Raw genomic sequence first — 23,440 nt, 5'->3', positions numbered from 1 at the left:
ATTAGTTTAGAATGTTCACCATACCCAATAAAGTCCTATAATACTTTAGTACCATGTTAAACATTTATCCCTCTATACCTGCTGTGCAGGCATGGTTTGATTTTCATAAACGGAGCTGTGTACTTCACCAAACTCAGTTACACTAAAAGGTTTATGTCACCTTTCTAGGTAGCCTTTCTCTCCAACAAAGAAAAACACAGTAAAGCGTCCTCATTTTCCAAGAGTGACAACACTGATATCACTCTTCGAGGGACTATCTTAGTTTCACAAGCCCACAATAGCTGAGAGGCCTCCTCTTGGCTAGGACAATTTTATTTCATCAAATAAAACAAGTTGTTACTTTGTCAAAAATAGTGTGTTATTGAGCCCTAGAATATTTCTGAGATTCAAGGAATTGCTCCAACCCCGACCCAGTGGACTATATTTGTAATTGCAGCTGACATTTATTGGGAGCTTACTGTGTGCTAGGCAGTGTTATGAAACATTTTGCATGACGTATTCAATTTATCCTCACGATGGTGTTATGATAGGTGGTTTTAATTATCCTCATTTTATAGTTGAAGAGCCTCGTGATAAAGACAGATGGTAGGGGGTAGAGCCAGGACATAAACTGTCTGGGGAAATCTGAAACAGTATGGTAATGAAGGAGTGTTTCATTAACAAACCCTTTTTTTTCCCATGGTACTAGCGTCTACAGTACACCTGTTCTCTACTGCTGAGATGGATCTAGGTTTCCCACAATTGCTGAGCATTTTGGCAAGATCTAGGCAAATTTTAAAAATGGAAAGTGTAGAAAATTACACTTTGTTGAAATAGGAAATGTGTCAGGCACTCCCTGGATCAGCTATATTTCCTGACAGATAATTTTCTCAGCTGCTATATAGTCATGGGATCTGCTGATCAATGCTCTGACCCATGTGAGGAGAATGTGACACAACTGGGAAGTATTAAAGACTTGAACTAAAGTGATAGCAAATTAAAAGTGGTTGCCTACAACACCATATTTTTAAAAATTATATACTCTTTTTCAGGACTCATTTTTTTCTTTCCTTTTCCTACTGTTTCTTTCCTTTCCCTTCATTCGCTACTTTTTCTTCTCCTCATCCTCTTCCCTTTCCCATTTCTCTCTCTCCCTCTATCTCTCTTCTCTCTCTCTCTCCTTCCATCCCTCCCTCCTTCTCCTCTTTTTTTTTTCTTTTTCTTCTAGTCTCTTTTTTTCTTTAATTAATTATATTAGTACATTTTAGGTGTACAATATAATGACATTCATCATTCGAAATCTGCACATTTACGTAATCTCTCTTGGTTCTTATTTTTCTCCATTCCCTTGCCCTTCCTTCAACACCTCCATCCCTCCCTATTTACAAAGACTTTGTTTCCATTTTTTCATTTTCTCATATTACTTCCATTCCCTTCTTTCCTTTCTCCTCTCCCTCCCACTTCCCCTTCCCTTTTGCCGCTTCTCTTCCTATTACACATTATCTATTCTACCTTTTAGTCCTTATTTACACTTTCAGTTTCTCATGCTAGAGAAACTATTCGATATTTACATATGTGTGTCCGATTTATTTCACTTAAGTGTATGGCCTCAATGTGCATCCATTTAGCTATAAATGTCTCTAAATTCACATTTTTTATGACTGAGTAGTACTCCATTTTATTTTTTTAAAAGCACACATTTTCTTTATCCAGTATCCAGTTGATAAGCAATTGGGCTGCTTCCAAGTTTTAGCTATTACAAATTGTGCTGCTATGAACATGGGTGCACATATATCACTGTGGTATGATTCTTTCAATTCTTTGGGGAAGATACCCCACAGGAGAATAGCTGGGTTAAAGGGGACTTCCAGTCCTAATTCTTTAAGGTATCTCCATACTGACTTCCACAGTGGTTGCACCAGTCTGCACTCCCACCAGCAGTGGAGTAGGGTTCCTCTTTTCCCACAGCCCTGCAAGCATTTGTTATTGGTTGTTTTCATGACAGTAGTCATTCTTTCTGGGGTGAGGTGGAATCTCAGCATTGTTTTCTTGTTTTTGTTTTTGTTTTTTTAGTAGCAGAGATCGAACTTGGGACCTTGCGCTTTTGAGGCAGGTGGCAGAACTACTGAGCTAAATCCCTGGCACCAGCATTGTTTTCATTTGCATCTCTCCAATGACCAGTGATGTTGAACATTTTTTCTTATGTTTATTTGCCATGTCTACTTCTTTGCCTGAGAAATGTCTGTTCATTTCAGATGCCCATTTTTGGATTGGGTCTTTAAATTTGGGAGGTCTGATTTTTCTAATTTCTTTATAAATTCAAAATAGTAGACCTTTGTCTGAAGGACTGCTGGTGAAAATTTTTTCCCACATTGTAGGTTGGCTCTTCACACTGCTGGTGGTTTCTCTTGCTGTGCAGAAGCTTTTTAGTAAAAAGAGATTACTTGTTGATTGTTTGTGCTAGTTCATGGGCAACTGAGGTTTTGTTCATAAAGTCATTTCCTACACCATTGTCTTGAAGAGTTCTACCTAACCTCTGTTCCAGCCGGTTCAGTGTTTCTGTTTTTATATTTAGATCTTTAATCCATTTCGATTTTAGATTAGTGCATGGTGAGAGATATAGGTCTAGTTTTAGTCTTTGGCAAGTTGAAACCCAATTTCTCCAGAACCATTTGTTAAAGAGACTATCTTTCCTCCACGAGGGTGTTTGGCACCTTTGTCAAAGATGAGGTGGCTGAGTGAGTCTGGAGTTGTTTCTACATTCTCTAATATGTTCCACTGGTCTTCAGGTCTGTTTCTTGCTAGTATCATGCTGTTTTTATCACAGTAGCTTTGTAGTATACTTTCAAGTTGGGGGTTATAATACCCCCTGCCATGTGTCTGTTACCTTGAATTGCTATTCTGGGTCTCTTCTTGTTCAAAATGAATTTTTGGATTGTTTTCTCAAGGTCTATGAAGTATGCTGCTGGGATTTCAATTGGGATTGCATTGAATCTATATAGCAGTTTTGGAAGTATAGCCGTTTTCACTATGTTGACCCTTCCTACCCAGGAGCAAGGGAGGTCTTTCCATTTTCTGATATCCCCTTCAATATCGTTTTTCAAAGTGCTATAATTTTCAGAGAAGAGGTCTTTGATTTCTTTTGTTAGATTGACTCCTAGGTATTTCAATTTTTTGGATGCTATTGTGAAAGGAATTGTTTGCCCTATTTCTCTCTCAGTGACTCTTGTTCATGTAGAGGAAAGATATTGATTTTTGTGCATTGACCTTGTATCCAGATACTTTACTGAATTTGGTTATTAAGTCTAGAAGACTTTTGGTGGAGTTCTTGGGGTCTTCTGTGTAGAGTATCATGTGATCTGCAAATAATGACAATTTGACTTCTTCATTTCCTATCTTTATTCCTTTTATTTCTTTCTCTTGTCTAATTGCTGTGGCTAATGTTTCCAAAACTATATTGAACAGAAGTGGTGATAGTGGACATCCTTGTCTTGTTCCTGATTTTAGTGTGAAGGGTTTCAGTTTTTGACCATTTAGTATGATATTGGCTGTTGCTTTTTCATAGATGGCTTTTATCAGACTGAGGTAGAGACCGTCTATGCCAATTTTTTGTAGGGTTTTCATCATAAATGCGTGTTGGATTTTGTCAAATGCTTTTTCTGCATCTATTGAGATGATCATATGGTTTTTATCCTTGGCTCTATTGATATAGTGTATTACATTAATTGATTTGCGTATGTTGAACAATCCCTGCATCCCTAGGATGAATCCCATTTGGTCAGGGTATATGATCTTCTTGATGATTTTATGCATTTTGTTTGGCAGTATCTTATTGAGGATTTTTACATCTATGTTCATTAGTGAGATTGGCCTATAGTTCTCTTTTTCGGTTGTGTCTTTCTCTGCTTTGGGGATCAAGGTGATGTTTGCTACCAGGAATGGTTTTGGGAGTGTTGCTTCCCTTTTAATTTTGTTGAAGAGTTTAAACAGCAGTGGTAGTAGTTTCTCTCTAAATGTCTTATAGAATTCAGCGGTGAAGCCATGCGGACCCTGGCTTTTCTTGGTTGGTAAGTTTTTAATTATGTTTTCAGTTTCATTGATTGATATTGGGTTGTTTAGTATTTTTAGGTCTTCTTTGTTCAACTTTGGTAATTCATATGTATCTAGGAATCTGTCCATTTCTTCTGTTTTCCATCTTATTGGCATATAGGTTCTGGAAGTAGATATTGATGATCCTCTGGATTTCTGCTGGGTCTGTTGTCATTTCACCCTTTTCATTCCTAATTGCATGGATTTGGGCCTTTTCTTTCCTTTTTCTGATAAGGTTGGCTAAGGGTTTGTCAATTTTGTTTATTCTTTTGAAGAACCAACTCTTGGCTTCATTGATTCTTTGTATTGTTTTCTTAGTCTCCATTGCATTGATTTCTCCTCTAATCTTTATAATTTCCTCCCTTGTATGAGCTTTGGGTTTGTCCTGCACTTCTCGTTCTAGAAGCTTGAGGTTTAGCATCAGGTTGTTTAATTGGGCACGCTCTGTTTTCCTAATATGCTTATTCACTGCTATGAAGTTCCCTCATAAGACCACTTTCATTGTATCCCATAGATTTCAATATGTTGTACTGTCATTGTCATTTATTTGAAGGAACTGTCTGATATCTTCTTTAATTTCGTGTGTGACCCATTGGTTATTCAGAAGTGTGTTGTTCAATTTCCATGTGTTTATGAAGTTTTTGCAGTTTCTTTTGCTACAGATCTCCAATTTCATCACACTGTGGTCTTATAATATACAGGAGATAACTTCAGTTTCTTTATACTTACCTAAATATGTCCTATGAGTGAGTATGTGGTCTATTTTGGAGAATGACCTGTGTGCAGCTGAAAAGAATCTGTATTCTGGTTTTGCAGGGTGAAACATTCTGTAAACATCTGTTAGGTTCATATCTTCAATAGTTTGATTGAGTTCTAGTATTTCATTGCTTGTTTTTTGTCTAGTTGACCTATCTATTTGTGACAATGGGGTATTGAAGTTCCCCACTCCTATTGTATTAGTGCTTATATGGTTTTTCATGTCCATTAGTATTTGTTTGATATAGTTGGGTGCACTAGTGTTTGGTGCATATTTATGATTGTCATCTCTTCCTCTTGGATTGTTCCCTTTACAAGGATATAGTGTCCATCTTTGTATCTCTTAATCAGTGTGGGTTTGAAATCCACTTGGTCTGCAAAGAGGGTAGCTACTCCTGCTTTTTTTCAGGTTCCTGTCGCATGGAGTATTGTTTTCCACCCTTTAACTTTCAATCTATGAATTTCTTTTAGAATTAAGTGTGTTTCTTATATGCAACATATTGTTGGATCTTGCTTCTTGACCCATTCTGCCAGTCTATTTCTTTTGATTGGTGAATTGAGACCATTAACATTGATGGTTATAACTGATACGTATTGACTTATCCTTGTCACAACTTTTTCTTTTTTTTTTTATTCTCCCCCTTTGCATTTAATTTCTTGTCATGCCCAATGGATTCATTCTGTTGGGCTTCCTGGGGTTGTGATCCTCATTGTCTTTTCCTAGGATATTGTCTAAAATTTTTTAGAGTGCTGGTTTGGTGTTCATGAAGTTCCTAAGGTGCTCTTTGTCATGAAAGTATCTTATTTCTCCATCAAGTTTGAAAGATAGTTTTGCAGGGTACACCAGTCTGGGTTGGTGGCTGTTTTCCTTTAGGGCTTGAAATATGTCACTCTAAACTCTTCATGCCTTGAGGGTTTGCACTCAGAAGTCTGCTGTGATTCTGATGGGCTTTCCTTTGTATGTGATTTGTTTCTTTTCTCTAACTGCTCGTAGAATTTTGTTATTCTATTGGGTTTCTGGAATCTTAACTATTATATGCCTATGTGAAGAATTTTTTTGATCAAGGCTATTTGGATTCCTATATGCCTCACTCAACTGTAGGTCAAGTTCTTTTCCGCTGCTTGGGAAGTTTTCTGCCATCACTTCTGTAAACAATTTTTTTTATGTCGTCTGCACTCTCTCCTGTTTCTTCATTGACTCCAATCAGTCTTATGTTATTCTTCTTTGCATCATCTAGCAGCTGCTGGATTGATTTATCATGGTCCCTTACTATTTCAAAGAAATTTTTCTTTTCCTGGCCACTAATTGCAATCTTGTCTTCTATGTCTGAAATTCTGTCCTCACACTGGCTCATTCTGCTTCATGAACTTTCAATGGAGTTTTTCATCTCCTGGAAATCTATTTGCATCTGTTCTATGGGTTCCATTTGTTTCCTATGTTGGGATTCCATCATGTTCCTCAGTTCCTCTATTTTTTAATCTGTGTCCTCTCTAGATTTATTAATCATGTCTTGGACTATGGGCACAGTCTCTGCTGCTATCTGAGAAATTATTTCTGATTTCATTTTTTCCAGATCCTCTTTCAATGCCAGTTCAGGGAGTCAAGGTGGTTGAGTATCAGATTGTTCCATCTCCTTTCCCTTTGGGGTTCCTTTAGGTGATCTGGAAGTCTGGTTTTGAGACTTGTTTACATGTCTTCTCATTTCAACTGGTGTGGGGGGATGTCCACCTCCTTGGTATTGGGGGTGGTTTTATGGTGGCCCAGAAGGTTCACCTTCTCTGCACTGGGGGCAGCTCTGTTCCTCAGCACTTGGGATGGTAGTAAAGTGGCCCAGAAGTTTCCAAAGACTCATTTTTTTCTCATAATTTTCCAGAATATTAAATATTTGCTGGTTTGGTATATTCACATGTTCTATTCTTGAGTCCAAGTAGCAATATAATTGTACCCCTCAGAGTACCCCAAAAAAAACCTTTTGCCTCACCCAATACTCATAGGGTTAGAGGCAGTGAATTTTTTTCCTTCTAAAAACAAAAGGTCTAGCATCATAAATGGAACATAATCCCTCAAGGTATTGCTGTATCTTCATTCATACTATTTTCTCAAGCAGAGGAAGCTATTGAGTAGGCGACAGTCAACTCCCACTGGGACTCGGCCAGCTGTAGCATCTAAACAAAACAACTACTTCCATGTCCTTTGGTCCACTATAAAACATGTTTTTGGCACCTACCAAGCTCTGACCATTTTGTTATCAACCGTTAATGTTTTAAGCTTTATAATTATACTCAAGCACTAAAACTTGTTTAAAGATCTATTTTAGCAACAAGTGTGCAATTGTTAGAGCCATGCTTACTCTGTATATGAAATGTCACTTAGTCAGATGAATACTCTAGTGTGCAATTTGGACAAAGGAAGTGTGCCTTTTAGAATCAGAGAGCATTTAACCTTTGAAACTGGTTGTTACCTCTCCTTTCCTGTCTGTCCTCCCCCCAAATCTATCTCCAAGTTGCCTCTCATCCTCTACACACAAACATACATTTAATCATAAACACACCTGTAGAACGGTGACTCTCACAGCTACTTCATCATTAAGATCAATGGCTTCACAGCACCTTATGGTTATAATAAGATCTCCCCACTTTGATTAACACTTGTTCACCATCTCTCAGGAACTCTTTCCTGGGGGGAGGAAACAAAATTACACCTTCCTTTACAATGATACAGCAGAGAAAATGAGATTGTCCAGCACATTACCACTTCTGTTTGGTGGAGCCACATGCTCCCTCTTGAGAAAGGATGGAAAATGAGGTGCCAGCTAAAAACTCCTAAAGAATGTCACAATTACAACTTTTCTCTAGTGCTCCTAGTGACAGTATTTCTGACCTAAGACAATTGAGACACACAGATATACTTCCAGTCTGCTCATTAGCCTAATGAGGATGGAGTCAGGCAAAGAGTTAATTTGACTAATTTAATCAGCATGTCCTTAGATGTGTCTACTGGGAGAACACCAAAGTGGCAGAGACAAACACAGAAACACAAAGAGAAAAGGGATTTACTGAGCTGTGCTTATGATTAGGCAGAGTCACAGTTGAGAACATAATAGCAACAAAGCTAGAGAGAACCTTAATGATTGCTTAACCGAATCATGTCATTTATAAGGTCTAATGAGGTTAAAAAATCATAAACATGAACTTTATTGTAAAATAGCTAATAGGGAACATTTTATAAACTTCAAACTACTACAATGTACGTGCATTTATAAAGATACCATTGAGTTGTTTTCCCAAAAGAATGCAGGAGAATTTAGATCATGGATATATTTTTATGTTTTCATAAAATAATTACTATAAATAAACTTCTTTCTCTCCTCCCTCCCCAAACAAACCCTGACCCTTTAGCTGTATGAACACACTACAAATCTAATCATCTTTTAAGAATATAGTTTGAAATTACTGTTTAAAATTTCTCCAAACATTTCTGGTTCTTGAAGGTGCTAGAAAAGTAAAGCATTACTAAGTATTAGTTGATGACAAATATAAATTTTAATTTTACCAAATTTAGGGATTTTTCAGCTAATATTTAATGTGAATGGTTTGGATTTTTTTTAATTAATGGTTTTCTGTTTCTTTAAAGTGCTACCTTAGAGTGAATACCATACAATATCTATTTAATGTTAGCATACTTCTGACAGTGTGCCTGGATTTTACAATTAGACATTAAGCTACAATTACTCATCAGTTCAGTAATTCTAAGAGAGTTGATTGAGGGTTTTTCTGGACAATGGAATATCATTTGCATTGATTATTTCATTATATTAATTTTCTCATCACTTTTCCTTTTTCTTATTATTTTTTTCATTTAAACACTATTAGGGATGCTTTTTCAACAGGCAAAAACCCAAAGGGATGAAAAAGAAAATACCTTTATTTCGTATTAAAAAAAAAACTATTTCTAATTTGGGGAATACTCAGCCTCATGGCCTATAAATTAGTTTTGTTCTCTTTTTTCCTTGGTAGTTTGTAGAATTAAAACAGAATGAGGAATTTTACATTTTGAGCATAAGTCTTTCAAGAAATTGATCTTTTGTAATGCTCTTTTTATTTAAATGATATTGCTCCTATTCCAGCCGTCAGAACAGGCCATATATAACATTCCTTTTAAATTTCTTTAAAATAATTTTTTCTGCTTATTAACTCATTAATAGAAATCTGATTACATTCACTAAGTATAAAGTTTAGACTCCTCCAGGAGAACCAAACATTAAATGAACAAATAAATATGACTAAAAACATAAGAGTGATAAGGGAAGAGAGTTGTATTCTATAAGAAAAAATAGCAAACCCAATTGAAATGTGAGTGAAGCCCAGGAAGGCCTTTCTGGGAGACGTCAAGAACAAGTACAAATGGAAAGGGGTAGGGGACTACGCAAAATAACAGCCTATGCAAAAGATCCTGAAGCAGGAAAGACTTCAGTGGGTTCAAGGATTATCAGTCAACACCAGGGTAGCTGGAGTAAAGGAAAAGAATACAAGAGAAGGCTGGAAGGATGACCAGTGTCCTTCCGGGAAAGGGTTGAAGAGTGAATGGATATGGAGTGATGGGTTGAATATAGGCTTCCTATGCATTGAGATAGGCTTCCTCTCCTTCCCAAAAGCCCATTATAAAATGACAAAAAAATTATTAAGGGCATAAATCTCCACAAGCAAGGAAAGGTGCAGAGGAAACAACTGCTAAAAAACATTTGAGTCTGAAAACTATGTAAAAGTGTTAACTGATTCATTCAATCTGAGAAAGCCTGTGGTAAAGCTGAGAAGTTGCCCAATTTACCAAGTAATCTGTGGAAGTAGGGAAATGATGGAGCCAAACCCAAAGCACTGGTTGAAAATCCATTTGTGGAGCACTGAGACTGTACCAGTCAAGGAGTCAATATGGCGAAGCTTATACAGCTGTTGAAAGGACTGGGGAAACACAGGGCCATGGCTACTCCTGAGATCATGTGTCAGCTCTCAGTCAGGACATTGCAAGAGCCTCAGGAACCTCAGCTATCTGACACACCATACCAAGGAAGCATCCTGCAGCTGCTATAGAATTTCATACTTGCTGAAGTCCAAAAAAATGCCTATTGTTACAAAAGGGAAATAATATGGTTTCTGCCTTTGTTGTGCCTTCCAAATCATATGTGAGTGCCCCTTGTTGACAGAATTAACCCAGAACAGGACCAACAAGGGATTCTGGGAGTGTAATCCCTGGGCTCCAACTCCAATGGGAAAATGGAATAGGAGGCTTAGCACAGCTGAGTTACCATCCATCCCCAGCAGAAATGCTGCCCAGCTCCTACTCCTCATTTGTGCAAATGAGCACTTGCCTCTCCCTTCAGCAGGCAAGAGATGAGTTATAGAACAGAGTTCTCCAGACTGGAACACTAGACTCAGTTGCAGATAGGATGCAGGCCTTAAAATAGGGAGGTAGAATAAAATAAACTTATTAAATACTGAGGACCCATAGCCTTCTTCCCTTATTCAATTCCCATAAGGTTGGTGGCTAGGTTTAAACACCCTGGGCCAGATTTTGGAAGAGCCTTCCCTAGACAACCTGACTAGCCCAAGAGAAAAACCTTAGCAATATCGACATCCAAGTTTCTCCAGAAAAAGACCCTGTCGAATCACTTTATAGGAAGACCACAGTGTCAAGCCCACTTACAGACATAAAGTTTTAAACAGCTATTTAATGCCCCCCCATGCCAATTATGAGCCAAGGATCTTCAGCATTTGAGGAAGACAATAAATGTGAATACCAGAACCAAAAATAAAAAGTTAAGGAGGAGAAACATGGAAGACAGAGGCTACCAAGGAAATAATATTTAAAAAGAAAACCGTCACTATTCTCATAAAGGACAATATAGTGAAACAAGAACAATGCTTTCATGTAGCTATATGCAGAAATTAAGTATGACAGCAGAATCAAAAATTTTAATAAGAATTTTAGAGAATAGTTAGAAAACTGTCTCAGAAATGAGAGTAAAATTATGGTTCTATGTTTTGGATAAATGGGACAAATGGCCCACAAAAGCCCATGTGTTGAAGAGACGGTTGCTAGCCTATGGCCTATCGGGAGGTAGAAGAGCCTGTGAGAGATGGGGCTGACCAATAGAAAGTTAGGCCATTGGAGGTAGGACCATGAAGGGGATATTGGGTCCTGGTCCCTTCTTGTATCTTTGCAGACAGGCTACTGTGAAGTTGGCAGCTTTCCCTGCCTCACACTCCCTCATAATGTGCTTTGCTACCACAGATCCAAAACCAATGTGACAGCCAACCAAGGACTGAAATCTCCAAAACTGTTAACCAAAATGAACTTTTCTGTGCATAAGCTGATTCAGGTATTTTGTCACAGTAGTGGAAAGTTAAGTAAAGAGGAGAAGTAAGAACAATTTTAAAGGGAAAGAAAAGATAAAGAATATTTCAACTAATAGAAACTACAAGTAAAAAGAACTGAAGAAATTATAAGAGGAAAAGAGATTATAGTGGGAATAATTCAAGATACTATATTAGAAGTGAAGGATATTGTGCTCAACACAATGAATAAGCATGGGCCCACACCAGGATACATTACAGTACTGGGGATAACAAGAAAATACTACAAACTCTTAAACAGGAGATAAAGCTGGGGTTGGGAAAATTTTTCTGTAAAAAGCCAGATCGTAAGTATACATTTTTAGATTTTGTGGGCCATATAGTTTCTGTAAAAACTACCCAACTCTACTGTTACAGCACAGAAACAGCCACAGAGAATATGTAAATGATTAAGCATGACTATGTCCCAATAAAAACTTATCAAAAAAAACCAGTGTGCTGGATTTGACCTGTGGGCAGTACTTCACTAGCTTTCTACATATTCAGAAAATCTAGAGTTAGGATAGCACCAGTTTTTGCAATAGACTACATGGCTCTGGCTCAATATTGTTAAAATTCTGAAGGAAATTTGTTTTAAATCTATAATTTTATTCCCAGCCAAATTATCAAACAAATGTAAGAAGTAAATGTCTGAAAATTTTTAGCTCCCATGGGCCTTTTCTCAGGAACTAACCAACAGTAGCCTTTATTAAAATGGGGGAAAAAATGAAGAAAGCAGAAGATGTGAGACCTGGGAGCCAGGAATCATGTCTCATTCTTTGGATCCTTAGTATATGGTGAAATAAAGTACCACCCCTATAGGTTACTAGATTTAGAGGGCAGCTATTTCTGCCTGAAGCAGATCAGAATCCATAATTAGAAACTGCTTCAAGAAAATGAAATTGAGAGATATCAGTTCAGAGGATATATTAACAACTAGGGCAGATCTTCATTGTCCATTCATTATAGCTATGGATTTCCAGATAAATTAAAAAACTGTTATTAATTTTGGAAGAAACAGAAAATTGTGTAAGAAAAGGAAATAATCAGTGATCACTGAATGACTCAGTTATGATAGTTGTTTCAGTTAATAAAACTATACTTTAATCCAATCAAAATTATGACAGTGCTCTATTGAAAAGATGAAAAGAAAAATAGGTAGTGTGTGATGGGAGGGAGCTGTTTTTAGGAGAACTGCAACTTTGTTTTCCATATGATAATAGACACTGGGGAAAATGTAAAAAGTAAGTAGTATTGTAAACATGTAGAGGTGGGGTTTTTTTTGGTACATGTAGGGTTTTAAAGGCAAATACCAAACATGTCAGCCATAAAAACTGAATGTGGTTGTCTCTGGGTATTCTGGAATAAAGGTGGCAAAGGTGACTTTAATGTTTGACTTTAAGAGTCAAACAACTTAAACTATGTGCATTTTACTTTGATTCAAAAAAAGTCAATTTTAAAGAATAATGAATACTTTCCCATCAATGGGAAAATAACTAATGGCATATTTAATCAATGGATTTTGTGTAGTAGCTCTTAATGAAATGGAGCTTTTATGTTTCAAGATGGATAAAGCTCAAAAACAATTCTGAGTAAAAAAGAAAATAGTAAATTTTTAAAAAAGAGATGTAAAGTATGGTAGACTTATAAAATGTTTAAAAACATGAAAACCAATACTAATTTTGTTTAGGCATGCATATACATATGTACTAAAGAACAAAACTTACACAGAAAGAATAAACAACCAATTCAGAATATGGTTATCATGTGGAGGGAGAACAATGACTGGTCTATGAATTGCTTACACTGTAGGCTCTTTTATTTCTCTAACAATAAGTTCTCCAAAGCAACAGAGATGAAGTAATACAGTGAGGTAAAACAGGAAGGAGAAATTAAAAATGCCAAAAAGAGAGAGAGACGAATAAACATGAGGAACTTTAAAAATAAAGAAAACATTCTCTTCGTGACAACACTTAATCCCTCCATGTAGGCTCTTTCTTTTACTTCTCTGTCTCTGTTTTGTTATTTTTCACACCAAGTTGTCAACATGCTCTGGTAGTGACTATGTCTACCTCCTGTTAGAGTCCTGCTCATTTCAGCTTCCTGTGAGGGTTTGTTATACACAGTCTCCCTCTACTTTTTCTTTTAAACTTTTTTTAAAGTAACAAAGTCTCAGCAGGAGAATTTCAGAGTAAAATATGGTGTTATCAATTACACTTGTTTCCTACCTCAATCCACCATGCAGTGATGATTTTGGAGTGGGGGAGCTATAATTAAAAGAAATATGAGGGTTGAAGCACCATTTTATTATTGAATATAACAAGAAATCATGAAGTAGCTATTCCCAGAATTATCTCAATCACATAAGGATATCATCAAGAGCCAGCCTCCTTCTCTACTGGCATCCTGAGTGGGTTGTGTCTCAGCCTCAGATTTGCCTCTGTGCAGTCCAGTAGGGCTGCTACAGCCTCAAAGTCTGCCCAAGAAAAACAATTATTTTCTTCCAGGCATCTCTGTTTTATTACAGAGAAAGTCTCTACCAGGGTATAAACTACCAACTTTTTGTTATAATCTCACGTTGCAGAACAGGTGAGAGAGGTCTCTGGAGTCTCTGTTACAAGGGCAGTTTTCCAATTCATGAGGGCCCTACTTCATGACCTGCTCATACTATCACACTGGGAGTTAGAATTTCAACATATGAAGGGGGGCATTCAGTCACTGCATGTATGACTAAAGCAGATGCTCCTTTAGGTTGCATTCACCAGTGTTGAGTCACATGCTCATGGTGTAAATGCAAAGGAGGATGGAGAAATGAAAAATGAATTTTTAATCTCTAGGGTTGGAGGCGGGTTCTACTAGTGAGCATGTGAGAGTGTGGAATGGCTTTTGAATAGGCAATCAACAGTGTCTAGCACTGACCTTGGATGCTTCAGAACATCCACTACAAAACCTAGCAAAGGGCTTCTCAATGCCCACCGAGTATTGCACCAAGCCATACCCATGAGAAGTGACTGCAAGGCCTCCCAGAGGTAGCATTCCCATGGAAAAGGCAGTACCAAATATAAGCTTCAGTGCTTCCAAGTGACCCAACAGTGCCCAATAGACATGGCACAGTCGGCACAGTAACAGACCACAGCTGCACTGTCCATCCAACATGGTAACCATTATCCAGATGTGGTTATTTACACTAAAATTAAATAAAATTCGAACCCTCAGTAACACTAGCCACATTTCATGTATTCAGTAGTCACATATGGCTAGTAGCTACCCTATCTGACATTATAGATCAAGAACATTTCCATTTATACAGAGAGTTTACTGGGCTGTGTTGTGCTAGAGCAAGAAAAGAACTTCTTAAATGACAAATCCACATATGTAGGAATAGTACTGAAAGCTGGTCTGCAGGCATCTCCAGGGTACAGAAGTTTAGCCAAGATAGGAATGAAATATATGAGGTAATGATTAATAATGGACTCGTTAAAGCTTGAAATACCCCCTGGAGGCACCTAGTGCAGCTTGTACACATGGTTTAGTGAAAATGTAGAGATGAATGGTCCACGCCTGGTTACCTGGTCACTCAGCCTCAGGTTAGTTGTTTGATCAGTGAGCTATGACAGACTGCCCAGTAAACTTGTGCCTCACCTTCCTTGAGACAAACATCTCACTGCCACGTGGGTAGGTTGTGATGCTGAGATGGAACACATTGTATGCAACTAAGACAGGACCCTGGAAGCTGCGCCCAAGTGTTCCAGGCCTTCAGAATGTTGTATTATGCTTTCTTGCTCTGTGTATGCTCTGCCTGTCATAAATCTTTCATGAGTGTGCCTTGTTAGAGTCCTGCAAGTCCTTTCAATTACCTGACCCCAAGTAATTGCTGCACCCCATGGTGGCCAATCATATTTGGTCATTAGCACACATGAAGCATCCCCCGGACACTGCTAGAAATAACTAAGTTGAACATGACAAAGCTCTGGTAGTCCTACACTAGCAGGAATGAACAAGAAACACCATGATTTATATTAGATTCTATTGTTCTTGTTCACTCTTCCAGGTCAGAAAAGAGTTATAAATAAAATAATATAGTTTGATATAAATCAGAGAGCTATCTCTATTTAAATCCTCAAAAAGATCATTTTATTTACTAAACTTCAATTTTCTCTTCTGAAAACTGGAAAATGTTACAGAATTCCCATCACAGGACTGTTTAAGGGTTAATTTATATAATAAGTGCATTGAGTAAGTACAGTGCAGAGCATGTAGTAAGAAGTCTATAAATGTGAACTCTTGTTATTACTCTTTCAAATAAAGATATCTGTTAAGTATGAATATTTATAACAAAGCTGGGCAATACATTACCATAAATATCTTATTATCTATCTTAGATTTTAATTATATTTAGTAACAATGTCTCAGTTACTTTCCAATTTTGCATGACACATACTATAGCTGAATAAAGGGCTACATCTTCCAATCCCTAATACGCTAAGCATTTTTATAAGTTCTTTGATGAAATTCATTTTATTAAAAATTCTATATTTTTATTCTGTTCATAGCACTTGCTCAGTGGGGAAATTATGAATGTTAGGCCACTAACTCAAATTTCCTCCCATGGTGGTTAATCATACTTTTTAATCCCAATGGAATGAACGACTATCCAGAAGTTTTCCAGTGTTATCCTCTCCTTTTATAGTGAGTTCTCACCGCTAGTAAATGATAAACCTGGAGCTCAAATCCAATCAGACCCAAATAAATGTTGACATTGTAAGAATATAGAGAATGATTTTGTGCTTTTTATTTGATGAGCATATCCTTTATAATAGAATATTAGATTGTAAAGGAACAGAGAAAAACTTATAAGAGATTATTCAAACTATTATAGGGTAATGTTTCAGGAGAGGCCAAAAAACTGCAGGATACTCTTCCTACCATTAAAGAATGAGGAACCCTAGTTAGACATTGTCCCATTCAAGGTTCTTTTAAGTCACACCAAGCAGAAACCCATTCAATATAATGCAATAGGGATTTATTATAGGGCTGTCTCAAAGAAAGAAAAGGAAGTATGGCTGAGACTAATGTAAATAAGAGTTGGAAAATGGAATGGTATTAGAAATCTCAGCAGGCACTTAATTTTTCCCCCTTAGGACAAGTTCTCCAACCTCAACCTTTCTTGGATTCTTTGCTGTGAATTCCTGTTTGTCTCACCTGTTCTCCTCCAATTACACAATCTGAATGTGCCCCAACACAGCTCGGCTCTTAACTCTAGGGTCTGTCCCTTCGTGCTACTGGTATGTGTCTCATTTCTGTGACACAGCCTCTCCTTGTCATCACAGTCAGTCTGCATTGTTTGCCCTTGGCTCAAAAATTCATCAAAGTTAATTGGTTTGGCAGGAAGTTTTTGAACACATAAAATCTAGATCTGACCCTAATGGGTTTGTGGAAGAGTAAGTATATGCAAATAAATCCTTTATATATATGTGTTAGGGTTCTATGGAGGAACAAAATCAATAGATTATATGTAAGAGGGGTTTTAATAGATTAACCTCACATGATTAGAGGCTGGATGGTCCCACAATGGCTGCCTGCAGGCTAGAGAGACAAAAAAACTGGTAGATAGTCTAAAATGCTGGAAGCTTCAGTACAAGAGAGATTGTATAACCCCAGTCGAACACTAAAGACCTAAAAGATCCCTGGTCAGTCTGCGGTGCAAATCTATGTTCCACAGCTGAAATCCATAAGCAATAGGAGCAGCAAAAAGTACACTCACTCCAGATCAGATGTGTATGCTCAGTCTTCTCCCTCCTTCCATGTTCTTACTCCATCTAGGCCCCAAGTCTATTGAACAGTGTTGCCCACATTCAAAGCCAGTCTTTCCCACTGAGTTTGATGATCCACATGCCAATCTTCTCTGGACGCACCCTCACAGACACATTTATTAGTCTGCTTTACCAATATTCTAGGCACCACTCAACTCAGTCAAATTAACAATCAGATTTGACCATCACAAAACTCATGTGATGGACTGAATGTCTATGTCTGCCTAAAACTTATATTTTAATCCATAATGTAAAGCTATTTAGGTGGTGAGGCTTTTGGTAGATAATGAGCTCATGAGGGCAGAACTCTCATGAATGTGATTAATTTCCTAATAAAAGTACATCAAAGAGCTCTCTTATCTCTTCCCTGCCGTGTGAGGATACAGAATTCAATACTCTGCAGATCAAAAGAAGGTCTTCATCAGAACCTGACCATGCAGGGACTCTCATACCAGACTTCCAGTCTCTAGAGCTATGAGAAATAAATACCTGTTGTTTACAAGCCACCCACTCTATGGTACTTTGTTAAACACTCCAAAATTACTAAGACAATGCACATATTAGAAATGTCAGCACAAATTTCAGAGAAAACACAAGGGCAGTCATTCAAGGCTTTGCCCAGGTGTCACATGAGATATGTAACACATTGCCAAACGTATAGTGAAAACAGGAACATTCCAGCAGTTGTGTAGGAGCAGACATTAGGGACTATAAGTTCTCAGAAATCTAAATAGAGAAAGTAAATTTTAAGTGGTAGCTTGATGAATGGGTACAGTTCGATTATGTGAGAAGAAATAGCAGTCCATTAGAGCAGCAAATGGCGAGGTGCGTTTAAGGAGTAGAATGGTGTATTTGAACTGGACAAGTGTCCACATGCAGATATAATAAAAGTGAGACTTTATCTCAAAAAAGGGAGGGGGGACTGGGTAGCTTAGTTCAAAGGCTCTTGGCTCAAGCTCTAATATATAAGAAAAATTACTCTCATAAAAAGGTAAATTGTGGGATAATTGAAGTGAGTCTTGAAGTTGATATCAAAAAGAACAAATTTGACTCTAGAGGCAAAGTTAGATAAAGTTGATTTTCAAATATTTTTATCTGGGAGTACATGACGAAAATTTCTGGTACCAGGGCTAAAGAGTAGTCTTTAGTGATCTAGGGTAGGAAAATGGTAAGGTGATACGGTAGATTCTACTAAGATGCCATTCTTAAGAACATATAAAATGAAGACCGTGATTCATGTACTGAAATATTCATGGCAATGCTACAAATAAACAAAAAACCTGGAAGTGATTTAAATACCTAACAACATGAGATTCATTAGTAAATTATGTATATCCAGATGTCATACCATTCAAATGAATGTTTCCAAAGAACATTTAGTGATTACAGAGAGAGAGGAGTTGGAGCTATTCATTATACTGTATATTAAAATGTAAAATTCAAGCACAAATCTAATATGTTTATGAGCATGATGTTGCTTAAAATTTAAACATCAGACCTTTGTTTTGAATTTTTTTTAGAATCTGTACTTCTTAAACACAGGATGTCAAACAATGCTGTTTATATTTTTACAAAGATTTATTATAAAATGGAAAGATTAGTAACCTTGATACATGTTAAAATAAATACTGTGCTACCTCAAATATAATGGTTCAAATATAACAAAGGGTTATTTCTCTGGCTGTTTTAGGTTTGTTGCATAGTTTCATTTTATGAGGTCACCTAATTCCTTTTATTTTTGGTACTGCATCTTCTTTTGGGTTACTGTTCTTTCCTGCATGATCAAAATTAAACTAATGCCATGTCTGTTTTAGACTACAATAAAGGGAAAGAGCAACAAATTCATGTACCTTTATTTTTAAGGATGTGTAATAAAAGTTGTTCACATCACCCTTTTTATATCCAAAATTTGGTCAGTGAAGGACCCTAGTTAGCAAGACAAACTCCATATTGCTGCTTGACCCACCTGCCTGTCCTTTAGATGAACTCAGAAGGAGGAAGCTTAGAAACCTCTTCCCCTTAAAAGGTCCCTTTAGAAATAACAATTAATCAACTATTGTTTTACAAATGTACTAACAGCAGGACGTTCCACTTCTGTACCTTTCGCTTGCTTTGCTAGTTCTATCCCATAGGGGGCCCTAGAAACTTTTGGCCTCAAAGGTATATAGAACATGTTTGTCTCTCCCCAGTCGGGGCTCGAGTCCGATGCTCGGCTCGGGTCCGGCCGGTAATAAACTCCTGTGTGCATTTAATATCGATCTCTGGTTGGTTCTTTTTTGCTGGGTCTAACAGTCAGATGGTCACAATAGCTCCAAGGAAAGCTAAGAAAACATGGCGGGAAAGGGTGTGCTCTATGACTTCGAAGAAGAAGGAAAGAAAGGACACTTGGGGACAATAATCTCTTCCACATCTGCTAAAACATAATGGTCTTTGGGGTTCCTTTATCAACTATTCCAAAATAATCTAAGGGTTTTTGGATTTTGTTTTGGATTTCTGTTCTTATGTCAGTAGTGGAAACTCACTGTGGTAGTCAGTAAACCAGTTACTGCTTTAGTTTACTGTTAACTGAGCAACTAGATAATCAAATATAACAAAGATAAATCTTTATCTTTGACAATAAACTAAGGAAAAAGTAATCATATTCCTTTATCATCTTTAAAACTGTTAAGTCTGACATCAAGCCCCCTGCCATGTTGCTGGCGAGAAATTCCATCTTAAGCATCACTGAGCTATTTTCTTCCCAGATGGCATCAAGTTCTCTACTGAGCCCCCACAGTCATCAGTTGTCCATGGCATTAGGTGCTTAGTTCCTCCAAATACCCACCTGTGCTCTTCTCTAGTTGTGCACAGAGCACAGGAGCATTTCTGAGGCTGATGTAGGCACCTGATGTAAGCCTCGCCCCACCCTAGCACTGCCAGGAAACAGGCCCAGCTTCCCTGCAGGATGGGCCTCCAGATCTGTCTTGATCCTCCCAGTTTTGTGTAGACCTTTCTGCTCTCCTTCAATAATGTTCAGAGAAATGTTGTGTAAGGTTAAAGTCCAGAGTAACGTTGCCAATAATAGAAAATGCTTTCACCCTCAAACAAGTTGTTTTCTACTCTGCAAAATTTCCCCCTACTTGCAATGGGAGAGAAGGGGGTGATTCAGTAAAGCAACCAAATGTAAGCACTTCTAAAACTCACCCTGTCCCCTACATGCTAGATATAAAACCAGAATCTGTGTCACTCAACACATGGATTGTCCATTTTGGAGCCGCAGAGATTTTTTGTTGCTCCTGGATTCCTTGTTATTGGTCAGATTTTGGAGAGTTGAAAAAGTCAAATAACCTCCACCTAAATGATGTCCACCAATATAAATTTCTTTATGATAAAAATGGAGCAGCCAGAGGAAAACACAAAAAAGAAAAAGATTATACTTATTTAACTGCTGTACCTACGAAGTTTGCCCGTGGCTTAAAATAAAGAATCTGAGCATTGTCCTAAAGCTTGAAGGGTACTTGTTTATTACCTAAACCTAGGACATGGATGTGAAATAATAGAGGAGGGATGAGAGAACAGAGAAGAAGACAGAAAAAAAAGGGAAAAAAATTAATTTCACCCAAATTACAGCTCGGATAAATCAGTGGGTTTCTTCCTTCCTTTTTTCTTTTTTCCTTCTTTTTTTTCTTCCTTCCTTACAGCAATTTCCTAGCCACATCTTCTGAATATAATACTCTTCTTCAAAATCAGTTTTTTAAAGAATAAATCTCTTGCTCCTCATTTCTTGCCTATCTGACTTCCCAAACATCAACATTTCAAATTGTTAGAAATATTTGACATTTTTCCTGTTGATTTAACACAAGCCAGTAATATGTTTTTATTTAAGAAAACTCATTTTAGCACAGTGAAAACATGACAAGAAGCAGCATGTAGCCCAGTATGCTAAAGAGGTGGGCTGCCTCCCCTCAGACACTTGGTGAGGGCCACAAAAGTCAGATGAACAGGGAAAGACTCTCAAAATTTTAGTATCCAGGATGATTTTCTCTACATCTTCACTTTTTCTTGAAGATGAAGAAATGCTGTAGCAACTTTCCAAGATGCTATGGTTGACATCTTTATTAATGATCATGTAGAGACAGCAAATGGTACTTAACCGAAGTTTGCAAATGATGCTAAATTAAGAGCTGTTGCTCATATCAGTAAAGATAATATAGTAATAATTAAACTTGTGGTGGCTAAAAATATATATGGAAGGAAAAAAAGAGAAATATAGGGAACATCTTAAAGTGATGTGGAACAAGAACATTTTGTAATATGGTAGGAAAGCAACAATCCTCCAGAAGAGTATACCTATTTTAGGGTGAATATGAAGACCCTGCTTCATGGATAGAAGCAGTTGTCCCTTCCTCCTAACTCCAACAGGATTGAAGTTAGAGAAGCATGTCTAATCTGGAGCCTTGTATTCAAATCGGTAAAGTGTAAGATGAGAGAACAAAGCTGGACTGCAAATCACTAAAGATGGTACAGATAAAAAGGTTAATAGGCATAAATACTTATAATTTCAGACTAAATAAAAATCTGCAATTGTTTGAAAGGTACAAACACCACAAAGAAGAGCAATTATTTAGACTAGGAGGGCTTGTAACTAGAAATAGTGTTGTTAAATGTGGTTTTATTTTAGAAATATCAAGAAACCTTTTTTTTTTTGTACAGCTGTAAGAGCTATTGGAGCAAACCCTCCTTTCTGTGGGTAAGAAGAGAAGTAGAAGGATTCTAAGGCAGTTTGAGAGAAAATATTAGACCAACAGTAAGCCAAAAAGCAGCAAACATGGAGACCCGCAGCTCAATGGTATTGGGGCTCAGGTAAGATAAGCAGAAAAGACTACAGTCATACATTATAGGACATGCTTAGAAAAGGTCACTGACCCATATTCCTGATATTAAGGAATTAATATCCTATGATATTAAGAATTAATTCTCCTATGATGGTACATAACTTATTATCACAGCAGCCATGGTACTGGGGATAAACACAGCCCTTAGGTGAATTTGCAGGGCAGTTCTAACATATTCTCCTATTTGATAAGTTCTCCTTCTATCTCTTCTGAGAATGACAAGGAAGAACTACTAAAAGAAAGAACTTCTCTATTCACAACCTTTCTGACCTCAAATGTGTGTGTTTTTCACACCAAGAAATTATCCAATTCTCTGTAGAAATAAAATGGTGTCCTGCAATTTAATTCAATTCTGACATTAATTACCCAGAGTTAGTGCAGATCCCACAAAATAGGAACTCAGTCTCACCAGACAGTACTCCACCTTAATATATCAATCACAAATAGTCAGACCCCACATTACCCACACTTCTGTGCAAATTGGCTACAAATTAGGGGTTCCTACATGTCCTCCTCAGTTTGATAGTTTTCTGTAATGGCTTACAGAATTCATGGGGAACACTTTACTTACATTTGTCAATTTATTGTAAAAGATATAATAAAATATAGAAATAAATGACTAGATGGCGAGGTACCCTGGATAAGGCCCAGAATGATCCTGAGTGTATGAACCTCTGTGCCTTGGAGTTTTGTGTGAACAATACAACCTGGATGTGTTCACCAACCCAGAGGCTGTCTCAGCTCTATTGTTTAGGGTTGTTCTATGGAAGCTCCATTACACAGGCATGATTGACCATTAGCATTGACTCAATATCCCAGGAGGTTGAGGGTAGGGTTGAAAGTTCCAACTCTCTAATCACGGTGTTGATTTCTTTGGTGAGCAGCCCCCATCCAAAAGTTATCTAGGAGTCTATCAAAAGTCAATTTATCAGCAATGGGATTTGATGGGGGTTTTTGATGAATCACAGAAGCTGATCCTCATACTTCCTCCATTTAGGAAAAGCCAAGCATTATAGAACTATATGCCAGGAACCAAGATGAGAACCAAATACAGAAGCACAGCATTCCTGGTAAGCCTCAAATGTGCCATGTTGTAGGGTGACACCCTGATTAAGTTAAATATGTGAACCTCAGTTTTCCTAATTATAGATGGGTGGGCCTTGTAATAATATGTTTAAAAAGGCCATTTTTTTTTTTGGAATTTCTAAGATCCCAGAATCTTACTGATTATCTAAATAAATTGGAATTTCATAAGCAGGATAAAAGATAGGTAATAGATGACATATCAGAGAGACTTCTTGGTTATGAACAAGAAAAGGCAACTTTGGTGATGAAACAGAAAAGGACAGAGAAAGGAGCTCAGACTAACCATCTAGAAGTATTACTGATACCTTACTATGAAAACCACTGGCCTGCACTGGAGGTGGTCAATATTGCCATCAACAGCAACTTTGAGATGATCAATTCACACACCTACTGGAAACCCAACTACACTTATACCTACTGTTACACTCTCATTCTTTTGTACCCCAAATTTGA

The 23,440-nt window shown here is 37.4% G+C and overlaps 1 long non-coding RNA gene across 2 annotated transcripts in view; it reads right to left on the bottom strand.

The window, feature by feature from the left end:
* The window catches only part of LOC147822244 (uncharacterized), a 59,279-nt gene that overhangs the window by 7,394 nt on the left and 28,445 nt on the right, over positions 1-23,440 (bottom strand). The window contains exon 3 of one of the 2 annotated variants that reach the window (XR_015445920.1): positions 7,030-7,501. The exons of the other annotated variant lie outside the window; for it this stretch is intronic. This is a non-coding gene — a long non-coding RNA (uncharacterized LOC147822244). Of the gene's footprint in view, positions 1-7,029; positions 7,502-23,440 lie in introns of those variants that run through there. 2 annotated transcript variants of the gene reach the window in all.

Source organism: Heterocephalus glaber, unplaced genomic scaffold (assembly GCF_053883595.1).
Source record: "Heterocephalus glaber isolate CG9 unplaced genomic scaffold, H.glaber_assembly_v1.0 deba00001666, whole genome shotgun sequence".
Classification (NCBI taxonomy): domain Eukaryota; kingdom Metazoa; phylum Chordata; class Mammalia; order Rodentia; family Bathyergidae; genus Heterocephalus; species Heterocephalus glaber.
Note: the sequence above shows the minus strand (reverse complement) of the source record. Positions and strands in the feature narration are given on the sequence as shown.